The following is a 15,592-nucleotide window of genomic DNA, read 5'->3' as shown; positions in this document are numbered from 1 at the left end:
TGTTCAGGCATTCATTCAGAAGACAAAAAGTATTGCCACCACATATAAATAATTAGAATTTTCCTTATTAAGAACTCAAAAAAATATTGCCTCTTTATTCTAAAAATCTACTACTTTATTCATGTTTGATGATGATGAGAAAAATAAATTATAGCTTAATTGGAGATAAAATCAAAATAGAGATACTAATTACTACTACTCCTATATAACTTCTAAGGTAAATTTCTATAATAATACTATCACAGAGTTAAAGCTAGAATTAGAACTTAACAACCTGTATTTTGGGAAGTGGATGTTCCTCTAGTCTGTGGGGTGCCTTCAAGAATTAATTTCTGACGCTTCAGCTCCCTTAAGTTCACATCCTTGCTCTTCCTGTTCCCTTAGGTGCCATGATCTTAATGAGTTTTAGCTCAGTGATCATGGCAAATCACACCAAACTTAGAGGTTTGCTTGTCCTCAAGCAAAAGAAAGGAAAGGAGAGGAATAGAAGGAGAGGCAGTTTCGAAAAAAAATAAGATGAGTTGAAAAACATATGAGAAGAAATTAAAAAGATTTGAAAAAGATTTGGATTGGAAAAAGATTTGTGTTTATGAATTAAGATACATTTGATATTTTTGAAAAAGGGATTTTAGAAATCAGGGTCTTTAGAAATTAGGATTAAAATTTTTGGAATTGAAGGATGATATTTTGAAACATGTTTATGCAAGAAATCATGAATTGAAATATAAAAATTAGAAAATTTGTGAAGAAAAACGAATTTTACCTCCTCCCCACCATTCTGGCGTTAAACGCCCAAATGCTGCTTGTTTTGGGCGTTTAACGCCCAATTGCTGCTTCTCCTGGGCGTGCAACGCCCAGCTGTTGCTTCTTTCTGGCGTTGAACGCCAGGAAGTCCTTTGTCACTGGGTGTTTTTTTGAACGCCCAGGACACTGTCAATCTGGCGTTAAACGCCCAGAAGGTGCTTCTTTCTGGCGTTTAATGCCCAGATGGCTACCCTTACTGGCGTTGAACGCCCAGTGGGTGCTTCTTTTGGGCGTTCAACGCCCAAAATGTTTCTTACTGGCTTTTTCATGCCAGTGAGCTTCCAAATTCCCTTGTAACTCTATGAATCCAATCAATTGCTATTTTACCTTTTGAAGATACTTTGACATATACCTGTAAAAATTAATTAGCAAAAACAAATAAAATTAAATTTTGTGAATGGCTGGGTTGCCTCCCAGCAAGCGCTTCTTTATTGTCCTTAGCTGGACAGTGAGCTCTCATGGAGTCTCACAGATGATCAGAGCAAGGTTGGGACCTCCCAACATCAAACTTAGAGTTTGAATGTGGGGTTCAACACCAAACTTAGAGTTTGGTTGTGGCCTCCCAACACCAAACTTAGAGTTGGACTGTGGGGGCTTTGGTTGACTCCGCAGTGAGAGAAGCTTTTCATGCTTCCTCTCCATGGTTACAAAAGGAGAACCTTGTGTCTTATAGTTTGCAATGTCTGCAAACCACAGAGCTTCCTGAACAGCAAACAATTGCTCATCCGGAAAGGTTTCAGAGATCTCAGTAGGAGGGAGGGATGCTCCTGCAACTGGTTCTATCCGGGACAGGTGATCAGCTACTTGATTCTCTGTTTCTTTTCTGTCTCTTATTTCTATATCAAACTCTTGCAGAAGCAACACCCATCTTATGAGCCTGGGCTTTGAATCCTGCTTTGTGAGTAGATATTTAAGAGCAGCATGGTCAGTGTACACAATCACTTTTGATCCTACTAAGTAGGATCTAAACTTGTCAATGACATAAACCACTGCAAGTAATTCTTTTTCTGTGGTTGTGTAATTTTTCTGGGCATCATTTAAAACACTGCTAGCATAATAAATGACATGCAGAAGCTTGTTATGCCTCTGTCCTAATACTGCACCAATGGTATGGTCTCTGGCATCATACATTAGTTCAAAGGGTAATGTCCAGTCTGGTACAGAAATAACTGGTGCTGTGACCAGCTTAGCTTTCAGGGTCTCAAACACCTGCAGACACTTTGTGTCAAACACGAATGGCGTGTCAGCAGCTAGCAGATTGCTCAGAGGTTTTGCAATTTTTGAAAAATCCTTTATAAACCTCCTATAGAATCCTGCATGCCCCAGAAAGCTTCTGATTGCCTTAACATTGGCAGGTGGTGGTAATTTTTCAATTACTTCAACTTTAGCTTGATCCACCTCTATTCCCTTGTTTGAAATTTTATGCCCAAGGACAATCCCTTCAGTCACCATAAAGTGACATTTTTCCCAGTTTAAAACTAGGTTGGTCTCTTGGCATCTTTTCAGAACAAGTGCTAAATGGTTAAGGCAGGAGCTGAATGAGTCTCCAAATACTGAAAAGTCATCCATGAAGACTTCCAGAAACTTTTCTACCATATCAGAGAAGATAGAGAGCATGCACCTTTGAAAGGTTGCAGGTGCATTGCACAAGCCAAATGGCATCCTTCTGTATGCAAATACTCTAGATGGGCATGTGAATGCCGTTTTCTCTTGATCCTGGGGATCTACTGCAATTTGATTATAACCTGAATATCCATCCAGGAAGCAGTAGTATTCATGACCTGCTAGTCTTTCTAGCATCTGGTCTATGAATGGTAAAGGAAAATGATCCTTTCTGGTGGCTGTATTGAGACTTCTATAATCAATACACATACGCCACCCTGTAACTGTTCTTGTAGGAACCAGTTCATTTTTTTCATTATGAACCACTGTCATGCCTCCCTTCTTAGGGACGACTTGGACAGGGCTTACCCAGGGGCTGTCAGAAATAGGATAAATAATCCCAGCCTCTAGTAATTTAGTGACCTCCTTTTGCACAACTTCCTTCATGGCTGGATTCAGCCGCCTTTGTGGTTGGACCACTGGCTTGGCATCACCCTCCAATAGGATCTTGTGCATGCATCTGGCTGGGCTAATGCCCTTAAGATCACTGATGGACCACCCAAGAGCTATCTTGTGTGTCCTTAGCACTTGAATTAGTGCTTCCTCTTCCTGTGGCTCTAAGGTAGAGCTTATGATTACAGGAAAGGTATCACCTTCTCTCAGAAATGCATATTTCAGGGATGGTGGTAATGGTTTGAGCTCAGGTTTGGGAGGTTTCTCCTCTTCCTGAGGGATTTTTAGAGGTTCTATTATTCTCTCTGATTCCTCCAAATCAGGCTGAACATCTTTAAAGATGTCCTCTAGCTCTGATTCGAGACTCTCAGCCATATTGACCTCTCTTACCAGAGAGTCAATGATATCAACACTCATGCAGTCATCTAGGGTGTCTGGATGTTGTATGGCTTTGGCAACATTCAACTTGAACTCCTCCTCATTGAATCTCAGGGTTACTTCCCCTTTTTGGACGTCAATGAGGGTTCGGCCAGTTGCTAGGAAAGGTCTTCCTAGAATGAGAGTTGCACTCTTGTGCTCCTCCATTTCCAGCACCACAAAGTCAGTAGGAAAGGCAAATGGCCCAACCTTAACAATCATGTCTTCAATCACACCTGATGGGTATTTAATGGAGCCATCAGCAAGTTGAAGACATATCCAGGTTGGTTTGACTTCTTCAGTCAAACCGAGCTTTGTGATAATAGATGCAGGTATTAGGTTGATACTTGCCCCAAGATCACATAGAGCTTGCTTGGTACAATTACCCTCTAATGTGCATGGTGATGAGCGGATAATTTATACACTTTTTGGCATTGTTTTTAGTATGTTTTTGGTATGATCTAGTTAGTTTTTAGTATATTTTTATTAGTTTTTAGTTAAAAATCACTTTTCTGGACTTTACTATGAGTTTGTGTGTTTTTCTGTGATTTCAGGTATTTTCTGGCTGAAATTGAGGGATCTGAGCAAAAATCTGATCCAGAGACTCAAAAGGACTGCAGATGCTGTTGGATTCTGACCTCCCTGCACTCGAAGTAGATTTTCTGGAGCTACAGAAGCCCAATTGGCGCGCTCTTAACGGCGTTGGAAAGTAGACATCCTGGGCTTTCCAGCAATATATGATAGTCCATACTTTGCCCAAGATTTGATGGCCCAAACTGGCATTCAAAGTCACCTACAGAAATTCCAGCGTTAAACGCCGGAACTGGCACCTAAATGGGAGTTAAACGCCCAAACTGGCACTAAAGCTGGCGTTTAACTCCAAGAAGAGTCTCTACACGAAAATGCTTCATTGCTCAGCCCAAGCACACACCAAGTGGGCCCGGAAGTGGATTTTTATGTCATTTACTCATCTATGTACTAGTTCTCTATATATAGGACCTTTTACTATTGTATTTTTCATCTTTGGACATCTAGTTCTTAGATCATAGAGAGCTTTTGATCATGTTTTATGATTGAACTCAATTTGGGAGGCTGGCCATTCGGCCATGCCTAGACCTTATGCTTATGTATTTCAACGGTGGAGTTTCTACACACCATAGATTAAGGCGTGGAGCTCTGCTGTACCTCGAGTATTAATGCAATTACTATTGTTCTTCCATTCAATTCTGCTTGTTCTTGTTCTAAGATATCACTTGTTCTCCAACTTGATGAATGTGATGATCCGTGACACTCATCATCATTCTCACTTATGAACAAGGTGACTGACAACCACTTTTGTTCTACAAGCAACCAAGGCTCTAGTGAATATCTCTTGGATTCCTGATTGCACGATGCATGGTTGATCGCCTGACAACCGAGTGCTCGCCTGACAAACGAGCCAACCATTCCGTGAGATCAGAGTCTCGTGGTATAGGCGAGAACTGATGGCAGCATTCAAGAGAATCCGGAAGGTCTAACCTTGTTTGTGGTATTCTGAGTAGGATTCAATGATTGAATGACTGTGACGTGCTTCAAACTCCTAGCAGGCGGGGCGTTAGTGACAGACGCAAAAGAATCAATGGATTCTATTCCGGCCTGACCGAGAACCGACAGCTAAATTCCGCGTGCTGTGACAGAGCATATGCAATCGTTTTCACTGAGAGGATGGGAGGTAGCCATTGACAACGGTGAAACCCTACACAAGCTTGCCATGGAAGGGAGTAAGAAGGATTGGATGAAGACAGTAGGAAAGCAGAGAGACGGAAGGGAAGGCATCTTCATGCGCTTATCTGAAGTTCCTACCAATGAATTACATAAGTATATCTATCCTTATCTTTTATGTTATTTTCGTTCATCACCATATACATTTGAGTCTGCCTGACTAAGATTTGCAAGATGACCATAGCTTGCTTCATACTAACAATCTCCGTGGGATCGACCCTTACTCACGTAAGGTATTACTTGGACGACCCAGTGCACTTGCTGGTTAGTTGTGCGAAGTTGTGTAATGCCATGGAATTGAGCTACCAAGTTCTTGGAGTTCATGACCGGGGATTATGAGAGTTGTGAAAAGTATTGTTCACAATTTCGCGCACCAAGTTTTTGGCGCCGTTGCCGGGGATTGTTCAAGTTTTGAGCAAGCTTTTTGTCCGGTAACATCAGTGCCAAATTTCTGATCCGGCAACAAGCACCAAGTTTTTGGCGCCGTTGCCGGGGATTGTTCAGTTTGGACAACTGACGGTTCATCTTGTTGCTTAGATTAGGTATTTTTTTTCGAAATTCTTGAAGATGAATTCTAGAGTTTCATGATGATTTGTTGAAATCTGGCTGGCTGAGAAGCCATGTCTAATCCCATTGGACCGAGGTTTCAATTTGTCATCACAAGAGCTTGTTGATCTTTATCAATCTTGCTTTTGGAGCAGTGATCTGCTAAGGCTTGGCTGGCCTTTGGCCATGTCTAGTGTTTTGGACCGAAGCTTTCTTTGAAAGCTTGGCTGGCTGTGAAGCCATGTCTAATTCCTGGACCGGAGTCTTAGACTAACATTGCACTGATTCCTGGAATTCTCATTAAGAATTTTGATATATTTTTCCACTTAATTTTCGAAAAACACAAAAAAATAAAAAAAAATTATAAAAACCAAAAATATTTTATGTTTCTTGTTTGAGTCTAGTGTCTCATCTTAAGTTTGGTGTCAATTGCATGCATTCATGTGTCTTAGTGATCTTCAAGAGGTTCTTGATGATTTACTTGCTCTAATCTTTGAATTCTATGGACTTGAAGTATTTTGTGTGTCTCATATGCATTCGCATATTGTTAGTGTCAGTAGTATACAAACTGCTAAGTTTGGTGTCTTGCATGCATTGTCATTTGATTCCTGTTGCATTTTGATATTTTTTTTTCTTATTATTAAAATTCCAAAAATATTTTAATTTGTGTCTTTTCAAGTCAATAACACAGAGAATTGAAGATTCAGAACATACAGCAGAGGAATTGCACAGAAAAAGCTGGGCGTTCAAAACGCCCAGTGAAGAAGGACAGACTGGCGTTTAAACGCCAGCCAGGGTACCTGGTTGGGCGTTTAACGCCTAAAAGGGTATAGTTTTGGGCGTTAAACGCCAGAATGTGCACCATTCTGGGCGTTTAACGCTAGGATGGCACAAGGGGAAGATTTTGTTTTCAATTCAAATTTTTTTTTTAATTTTCAAAATCTTTTCAAAATCAAATCTTTTTCAAATCAATTTTTCAATCAAATCTTTTTCAAAATCAATTTCTTTCCATTTTTAAAGATACTTGATATCAATTTGATTCAACATTTCAAGTATGTTGCCTTTTCTGTTGAGAAAGGTTTAATGTTTGGATCATATCTTTTCTTGATAACCAAGTTACTAATTTTTAAAATCAAATCTTTTTAAAATTGTTTTCAAATCATATTTTCTCAATCACATTTTTTTAAAAACAATCATATCTTCTTAACCACATCTTTTTCAAAATAGTTTTCAATCAAATCTTTTTGATTTCTAATTTCAAAATCTTTTTCAAAAATCATTTTATTTCTCTCCCACTTTCATTTTCGAAAATTAAGTAATGTTTTTCAAAAATGTTTTCAAAATCTTCTACTTAATTTTCGAAAATTACTTCCCTTCTCCTCACATCCTTCTATTTATGGACTAGCACTATCCCTTAACGCAAAATTCGAACTCCATTCCCTCTAATAAGTTCGAATTTTCTACTTCTGTCTTCTACTCTTCTTTTCCTCTGACACTTAAAGGAATCTCTATACTGTGACATAGAGGATTCCACATTTTCTTGTTCCCTTCTCTTTCTTATGAGCAGGAGCAAAGACAAAAGCATTCTTGTTGAGCCTGATCCTGAACCTGAAAGGACCTTGAAGAGAAAGCTAAGAGAAACCAAAGCACAACTCTCTTTAAAGGACCTAACCGAATTCTCCAAAGAAGAAGAACACATGGCAGCCGAAAACAACAATGCCAACAATGCAAGGAAGGTGCTGGGTGACTTTACTGCACCTACTCCCGACTTCTATGGGAGAAGCATCTCTATCCCTGCCATTGGAGCAAACAACTTTGAGCTTAAGCCTCAATTAGTTTCTCTAATGCAACAGAATTGCAAGTTCCATGGACTTCCATTGGAAGATCCTCATCAGTTTTTAGTTGAGTTATTGCAAATCTGTGACACTGTCAAGACTAATGGGGTAGACCCTGAGGTCTATAGACTTATGCTATTCCCTTTTGCTGTAAGAGACAGAGCTAGAACATGGTTGGATTCTCAACCGAAAGAAAGCCTGGACTCTTGGGAAAAGCTAGTCAATGCCTTCTTGGCGAAGTTCTTTCCACCTCAAAAATTGAGCAAGCTTAGAGTGGAAGTCCAAACCTTCAGACAGAAGGATGGAGAATCCCTCTATGAAGCTTGGGAAAGATACAAACAATTAATCAGAAAGTGTCCTTCTGACATGCTTTCTGAATGGAGCATCATAGGTATTTTCTATGATGGTCTCTCTGAACTATCCAAGATGTCTCTGGATAGCTCTGCTGGAGGATCTCTTTATTTGAAGAAGACACCTGCAGAAGCTCAAGAGCTGATTGAAATGGTTGCAAATAACCAATTCATGTACACTTCTGAAAGGAATCCTGTGAACAATGGGACTAATCAGAAGAAAGGAGTTCTTGAGATTGACACTCTGAATGCCATTTTGGCTCAGAATAAAATATTGACTCAACAAGTCAATTTGATCTCTCAAAGTCTGTCTGGAATGCAAAATGCACCAAGCAGTACTAAAGATGCTTCATCTGAAGAAGAAGCATATGATCCTGAGAACCCTTCAATGGAAGAGGTGAATTACCTAGGAGAACCCTATGGAAACACCTACAATTCTTCATGGAGAAATCACCCAAATTTCTCATGGAAGAATCAAGAAAGACCTCAACAAGGTTTCAATAACAATAATGGTGGAAGAAACAGGTTTAGCAATGGCAAGCCTTTTCCATCATCTTCTCAGCAACAGACAGAGAACTCTAAGCAGAACCCCTCTTACTTAGCAACCATGGTCTCTGATCTAATCAAGACCACTCAAAGTTTCATGACTGAAACAAGGTCCTCCATTAGGAATTTGGAGGCACAAGTGGGACAGCTGAGCAAGAAAGTTACTGAACTCCCTCCTAGTACTCTCCCAAGCAACACAGAAGAAAATCCAAAAGGAGAGTGCAAAGCCATCAACATGGCCGAATTCTGGGAGGAAGGAGAGGAAGTGAACGCCAATGAGGAAGACCTCAATGGGCGTGCACTGGCCTCCAATGAGTTCCCAAATGAGGAACCATGGGAATCTGAGGCTCAAAATGAGACCATAGAGATTCCATTGGACCTACTTCTGCCATTCATGAGCTCTGATGAGTATTCTTCCTCTGAAGAGGATGAGTATGTCACTGAAGAGCAAGTTGCTAAATACCTTGGAGCAATCATGAAGCTAAATGACAAGTTATTTGGAAATGAGACTTGGGAGAATGAACCCCCTTTGCTCACCAAGGAATTGGATGACTTGTCTAGGCAGAAACTACCTCAAAAGAGACAAGATCCTGGGAAGTTTTCCATACCTTGTACCGTAGGCACCATGACCTTCAAGAAGGCCTTGTGTGACTTAGGGTCAAGTGTAAACCTCATGCCTCTCTCTGTAATGGAGAAGCTAGGGATCTTTGAGGTGCAAGCTGCAAGAATCTCACTAGAGATGGCAGACAATTCAAAGAAACAAGCTCATGGACTTGTAGAGAATGTTTTGGTGAAGATTGAAGACCATTACATCCCTACTGATTTCATAGTCCTAGAGACTGGGAAGTGCATGGATGAAACCATCATCCTTGGCAGACCCTTCGTAGCCACAGCTAAGGCTGTGATTGATGTTGATGGAGGTGAACTGATCATTCAAGTGAATGAAGAATCCTTTGTGTTTAAGGCCCAAGGATATCCCTCTATCACCATGGAGAAGAAGCATGAAGAGCTTCTCTCAAAACAGAGCCAAACAGAGCCCCCACAGTCAAACTCTAAGTTTGGTGTTGGGAGGCCACAACCAAACTCTAAGTTTGGTTTTGAACCCCCACATTCAAACTCTAAGTTTGGTGTTGGGAGGTTCCAACATGGCTCTGAGTATCTGTGAGGCTCCATGAGAGCCCTCTGTCAAGCTACTGACATTAAAGAAGCGCTTGTTGGGAGGCAACCCAATGTTTTATAATTAACTATTTCCTTTTGTTATTTTATCTTTTTTTTGTAGGTTGATGATCATGAGAAGTCACAAAATCAATGAAAAAAGCAAAAACAGAATGAAAAACAGGAAGAAAAACAGCACACCCTGGAGGACGCACCTACTGGTGTTTAAACGCCAGTAAGGTTAGCTGTTGGGCGTTTAACGCCCAATTTGGCACCATTCTGGGCGTTTAACGCCAGAAAGGGGCACCAGACTGGCGTTAAACGCCAGAAAAGGGCAAGAACCTGGCGTTAAACACCAGGAATGGGCACCAGTCCGGCGTTTAACGCCAGAAATGGCACAAAACGTGATTTTGCATGCCATTTGGTGCAGGGATGACTTTTCCTTGACACCTCAGGATCTGTGGACCCCACAGGACCCCCACCTACCCCACCACTCTCTCCCTTCTTCACCAATCACTTCAAATACCTCTTCCCCAAAAACCCCTCACCTATCAAATCCCCTCTTTCTCTTCACCACTCACATCCATCCTTCATAAAACCCCACCTACCCCTCCATTCAAATTCAAACCACTTCCCCACCCAAACCCACCCTCAAATGGCCGAACAACCTGATGTGTGGAAAACGATCCAACACAAAACTCACCGGCAAGTGTACCGGGTCGCATCAAGTAATAATAACTCACATGAGTGAGGTCGATCCCACAGGGATTGAAGGATTGAGCAATTTTAGTTTAGTGGGTGATTTAGTCAAGCGAATCAAGTTTTGGTTGAGTGATTTGTGTTTAACAGAAATTAAATGACAGTAAATGTAAAGGGGGAAGGGAGAAGTGCAGTAAAATAAAGAACAGAAAAGTAAAAGTGCAAAAACTTAAAGAACAAGAAAGTAAATGACTGAAACTTAAAGTGCAAGAAACTTAAATTGCAGTAACTTAAATGGCAAGAAAGATAAATTGCTAGAGGATAAAAGGGAATTAAGGAGTGGGATTGCAAGATCTAAACAAAGAAAAAGTAGATTGCAGTAATGAAGGTAGCAGAAATTGAATTGGATGCAAACAGAAATTTAAACAGCAAGGAAATTAAAGTGCAGTAAAGGTTCACAGAAGAACCAAAAGTGATCTCAGGATCCCAAGGGCTTAGGTAGCAGAGCCTAAAACCCAATTTCCTTCCCAGATCTAAATGAACTAAGCAATTGACAGAAAATGAAAGAAGAAGCAATAGAAGAACAGAATTGGAATTCAATTATGCAGAAATCAAAGAGCAAAGAGTTTGAATGGGAATTGGGACAGAATTTCCCCAATTTCACACACCCAATACTCAGAAAACAGAAGAGTAGAATTGCCCAAGGGGATTGAGGAAGGAGATCAATCAATTCTCCCTTGATCCTCTTAAGTCTCGGCCAATTCTCTCAAGAACAATTCCAAGAGAGTCAAAGCTCCAAAGGAATGTGAAAGTGAAAATTCTAAAGCCAAGGTCAAAGTAAAAATTCAAAAGTGAGCATAAAGGTAGCTAAAGGTCCCTAATTACATCAAACTAACTACTATTTATACACTTTCTATTCTTGGATTTTGGGATTTGGATGGGCTTTTGATTTGGTGAAGAAATGAATTAAAATGGGAATTTAATTTGATTTTTCGGCCCATTAGATTCACTCCCAGGAGGCTGCCCTGCCCTTGTGGAGGGCAGGGCAGAAAATTGATGCTTGGTGCTTGGAGTTGGTGCGGCCATGATGCGTCTTGGTGCTGCGTGGTGCGCGTCTGGCAAGAGGTTGGTGCGCCAGAGGCTGCCCTGCCCGCGCCAAGGGCGGGGTAGAAAATGTTGATGCGCCAGGATGAGGAACGCGCGCGTGCGCGCGATGCACGTTGGTGCGCGGGACGCTGCCCTGCCCGCGCCAAAGGCAGGGCAGGAATGGTTTTGGTGCGCCAGGGGGCGTTTGTGCGCGCGGATGGTGCTGCTAGGGGGCGTTGTGCGTGCGGTTGGTGCTTCTTGATGCGCACACTCACGATTCTGCCCTGCCCGCGCCAAGGGCAGGGCAATGATCCTTCCTTCATGGCCCGTGTTCGATCCTGGGAGGGTGCAAACACGCTAATTATTTTCTTGGTTTCTTGGCACGCTAGTCACCCTTAGTCTTTGGCTTCCTCATGGTTCTTGGTTCGAACCTTGTGGCATGCATGGGAGCTATTTTTCCTTTGATTTCTTTCCTTTGAAAGCCCGATCCTGCTCTCCACACGGGCAGGGCAGAAATTGCTTCTCTTGGTTCCATGGCATCATTTTGTGCTCTGCCCTTTGGAGTGGGCAGGGCAGAGTTGCCTTTCTTGGTTCGGTCACTTAATGCTGCCCTCCTAGAGGGTATTCTGCCCTTGTGGAGGGCAATGTTGCTTCCCCCATTGCAATGCGGCACGCTTCTCTTCTCTTTGGCCACGCTTTCCTTTTCTTGTGTCACGCTTCTTAGGCCACGCTTTTCATTTTCTTTTCTTTTCTTCACCTAAAATAAACCAAACAACCACTCAAAGTATCACTAATTTCAAGAGGCTTATAAATCAATTAAAATTCAATTAAAATGAGCTCAAACCTCAATGATTAACATTAAATTCATGGTGGTTGCTTGATTTAAAGAAGTTATGCATTTTCACTCCAAATCACTAACTTAGGATGCAAGAAAGTGCATAAATGCTAACAAAACAAGTGAAATTAGCTTGAAAAATGGGTATATGATGACTTGTCATCACAACCCTCTCCCCCTATCCTATATAAATCCTCCTTCACTCCTTCATTTTCACACACCTTAAACACCATCTCTCTCCCCTTTGGCCGAATACAAAGCCATTCCCTTTCTCCTCATTTCTTCTTCTTCTACTCTCTTCTTTCTTCTTTTGCTCGAGGACGAGCAAACATTTTAAGTTTGGTGTGGTAAAAGCATTGCTTTTTGTTTTTCCATAACCATTTATGACATCCAAGGCCGGAGAAACCTCTAGAAAGAGGAAAGGGAAGGCAAAAGCTTCCTCCGAGTCATGGGAGATGGATAAATTCATCTCAAGGATGCATCAAGACCACTTCTATGAAGTTGTGACCTTGAAGAAGGTGATCCCCGAGGTCCCCTTTTCACTCAAAAAGGGTGAATATCCGGAGATCCGACATGAGATCCGAAGAAGAGGTTGGGAAGTTCTTACCAACCCCATTCAACAAGTCGGAATCTTGATGGTTCAAGAGTTCTATGCCAATGCATGGATCACCAAGAACCATGATCAAAGTGTTAACCCAAATCCAAAGAATTATCTTACTATGGTTCGGGGGAATTACTTGGATTTTAGTCCGGAAAGTGTAAGGTTGGCATTCAATTTTCCCATGATGCAAGGAGATGAACATCCTTACACTAGAAGGGTCAACTTTGATCAAAGGTTGGACCAAGTCCTCACAGTCATATGTGAAGAGGGCGCACAATGGAAGAGAGATTCAAGAGGCAAGCTGGTTCAATTGAGAAGGCATGACCTCAAACCCGTGGCTAGAGGATGGTTGGAGTTTATCCAACGCTCAATCATTCCCACTAGCAACCGGTCCGAAGTTACTCTAGACCGGGCCATCATGATTCATAGCATCATGATTGGAGCAGAAGTGGAAGTTCATGAGGTCATAGCCCAAGAACTCTATAAAGTGGCGGACAAGTCTTCCACCTTGGCAAGGCTAGCCTTTCCTCATCTCATTTGTCACCTCTGTTATTCAGTGGGAGTTGACATAGAGGGAGACATCCCTATTGATGAGGATAAACCCATCACCAAGAAAAGGATGGAGCACACAAGAGACCCCACTCATCATGAGATCCCTGAGATGCCCCAAGGGATGCACTTTCCTCCACAAAACTATTGGGAGCAACTAAACACCTCCCTAGGAGAATTAAGTTCCAACATGGGACAACTAAGGGTGGAGCATCAAGAACACTCCATCATCCTCCATGAAATTAGAGAAGATCAAAGAATCATGAGGGAGGAGCAACAAAGACAAGGAAGAGACATTGAGGAGCTCAAGCACTCCATAGGATCTTCAAGAGGAAGAAAGAGCCGCCATCACTAAGGTGGACCCGTTCTTTAATCTCCTTGTTCTTTATTTTCTGTTTTTCGAATTTTATGCTTATGTTTATCCATGTTTGTGTCTTGTGATCATTAGTGTCTTAGTGTCTATGCCTTAAAGTTATGAATGTCCTATGAATCCATCACCTTTCTTGAATAAAAACGTGCTTAATTGAAAAAAAAAGAGAAAGAATTGCATGAATTTTGAATTTTATAATAGTTTAATTATTTTGATGTGGTGGCAATACTCTTGTTCTCTGAATGTATGCTTAAACAGTGCATATGTATCTTGAATTTGTGGTTCATGAAGGTTGGCTCTTGAAAGAATGATGAAAAAGGAGACATGTTACTGAGGATCTGAAAAATCATTAAAAATGATTCTTGAAGCAAGAAAAAGCAGTGAATACAAAAAAAAACCGAAAAAAAAAGAAAAAAGAAAAAAAAAGAAAGAGAAAAAGAAAGAAAAAGAAAGAATAAAGTTGTGATCCAAGGCAAAAAGAGTGTGCTTAAGAACCCTGGACACCTCTAATTGGGGACTTTAGCAAAGCTGAGTCACAATCTGAAAAGGTTCACCCAATTATGTGTCTGTGGCATGTATGTATCCGGTGGTAATACTGGAAGATAGAGTGCTTTGGGCCACGGCCAAGACTCATAAAGTAGCTGTGTTCAAGAATCATCATACTCCACTAGGAGAATCAATAACACTATCTGGATTCTGAGTTCCTAAAGAAGCCAACCATTCTGAATTTCAAAGGATAGAGTGAGATGCCAAAACTGTTCAGAGACAAAAAGCTAAAAGCCCCGCTCATCTAATTAATACTAATCTTCATAGATGTTTTTGGAATTCATTGCACATTCTCTTCTTTTTATCTTATTTGATTTTTAGTTGCTTGAGGACAAGCAACAATTTAAGTTTGGTGTTGTGATGAGCGGATAATTTATACACTTTTTGGCATTGTTTTTAGTATGTTTTTGGTATGATCTAGTTAGTTTTTAGTATATTTTTATTAGTTTTTAGTTAAAAATCACTTTTCTGGACTTTACTATGAGTTTGTGTGTTTTTCTGTGATTTCAGGTATTTTCTGGCTGAAATTGAGGGATCTGAGCAAAAATCTGATCCAGAGACTCAAAAGGACTGCAGATGCTGTTGGATTCTGACCTCCCTGCACTCGAAGTGGATTTTCTGGAGCTACAGAAGCCCAATTGGCGCGCTCTTAACGGCGTTGGAAAGTAGACATCCTGGGCTTTCCAGCAATATATGATAGTCCATACTTTGCCCAAGATTTGATGGCCCAAACTGGCATTCAAAGTCACCTACAGAAATTCCAGCGTTAAACGCCGGAACTGGCACCTAAATGGGAGTTAAACGCCCAAACTGGCACTAAAGCTGGCGTTTAACTCCAAGAAGAGTCTCTACACGAAAATGCTTCATTGCTCAGCCCAAGCACACACCAAATGGGCCCGGAAGTGGATTTTTATGTCATTTACTCATCTATGTACTAGTTCTCTATATATAGGACCTTTTACTATTGTATTTTTCATCTTTGGACATCTAGTTCTTAGATCATAGAGAGCTTTTGATCATGTTTTATGATTGAACTCAATTTGGGAGGCTGGCCATTCGGCCATGCCTAGACCTTATGCTTATGTATTTTCAACGGTGGAGTTTCTACACACCATAGATTAAGGCGTGGAGCTCTGCTGTACCTCGAGTATTAATGCAATTACTATTGTTCTTCCATTCAATTCTGCTTGTTCTTGTTCTAAGATATCACTTGTTCTCCAACTTGATGAATGTGATGATCCGTGACACTCATCATCATTTTCACTTATGAACAAGGTGACTGACAACCACTTTTGTTCTACAAGCAACCAAGGCTCTAGTGAATATCTCTTGGATTCCTGATTGCACGATGCATGGTTGATCGCCTGACAACCGAGTGCTCGCCTGACAAACGAGCCAACCATTCCGTGAGATCAGAGTCTTCGTGGTATAGGCGAG

General features: G+C 41.1%; 1 non-coding gene across 1 annotated transcript; it reads right to left on the bottom strand.

Annotated features, from left to right (window-relative positions):
• Positions 1-7,682: 7,682 nt before the first annotated feature.
• Positions 7,683-7,790, bottom strand: LOC130943139 (small nucleolar RNA R71). The gene has a single exon (XR_009071671.1). It is a non-coding gene; the product is annotated as a small nucleolar RNA R71 (small nucleolar RNA).
• Between the last annotated feature and the right edge of the window lie 7,802 nt (positions 7,791-15,592).

The sequence above is a fragment of the Arachis stenosperma genome, chromosome 7, assembly GCF_014773155.1.
Source record: "Arachis stenosperma cultivar V10309 chromosome 7, arast.V10309.gnm1.PFL2, whole genome shotgun sequence".
Classification (NCBI taxonomy): domain Eukaryota; kingdom Viridiplantae; phylum Streptophyta; class Magnoliopsida; order Fabales; family Fabaceae; genus Arachis; species Arachis stenosperma.
Note: the sequence above shows the minus strand (reverse complement) of the source record. Positions and strands in the feature narration are given on the sequence as shown.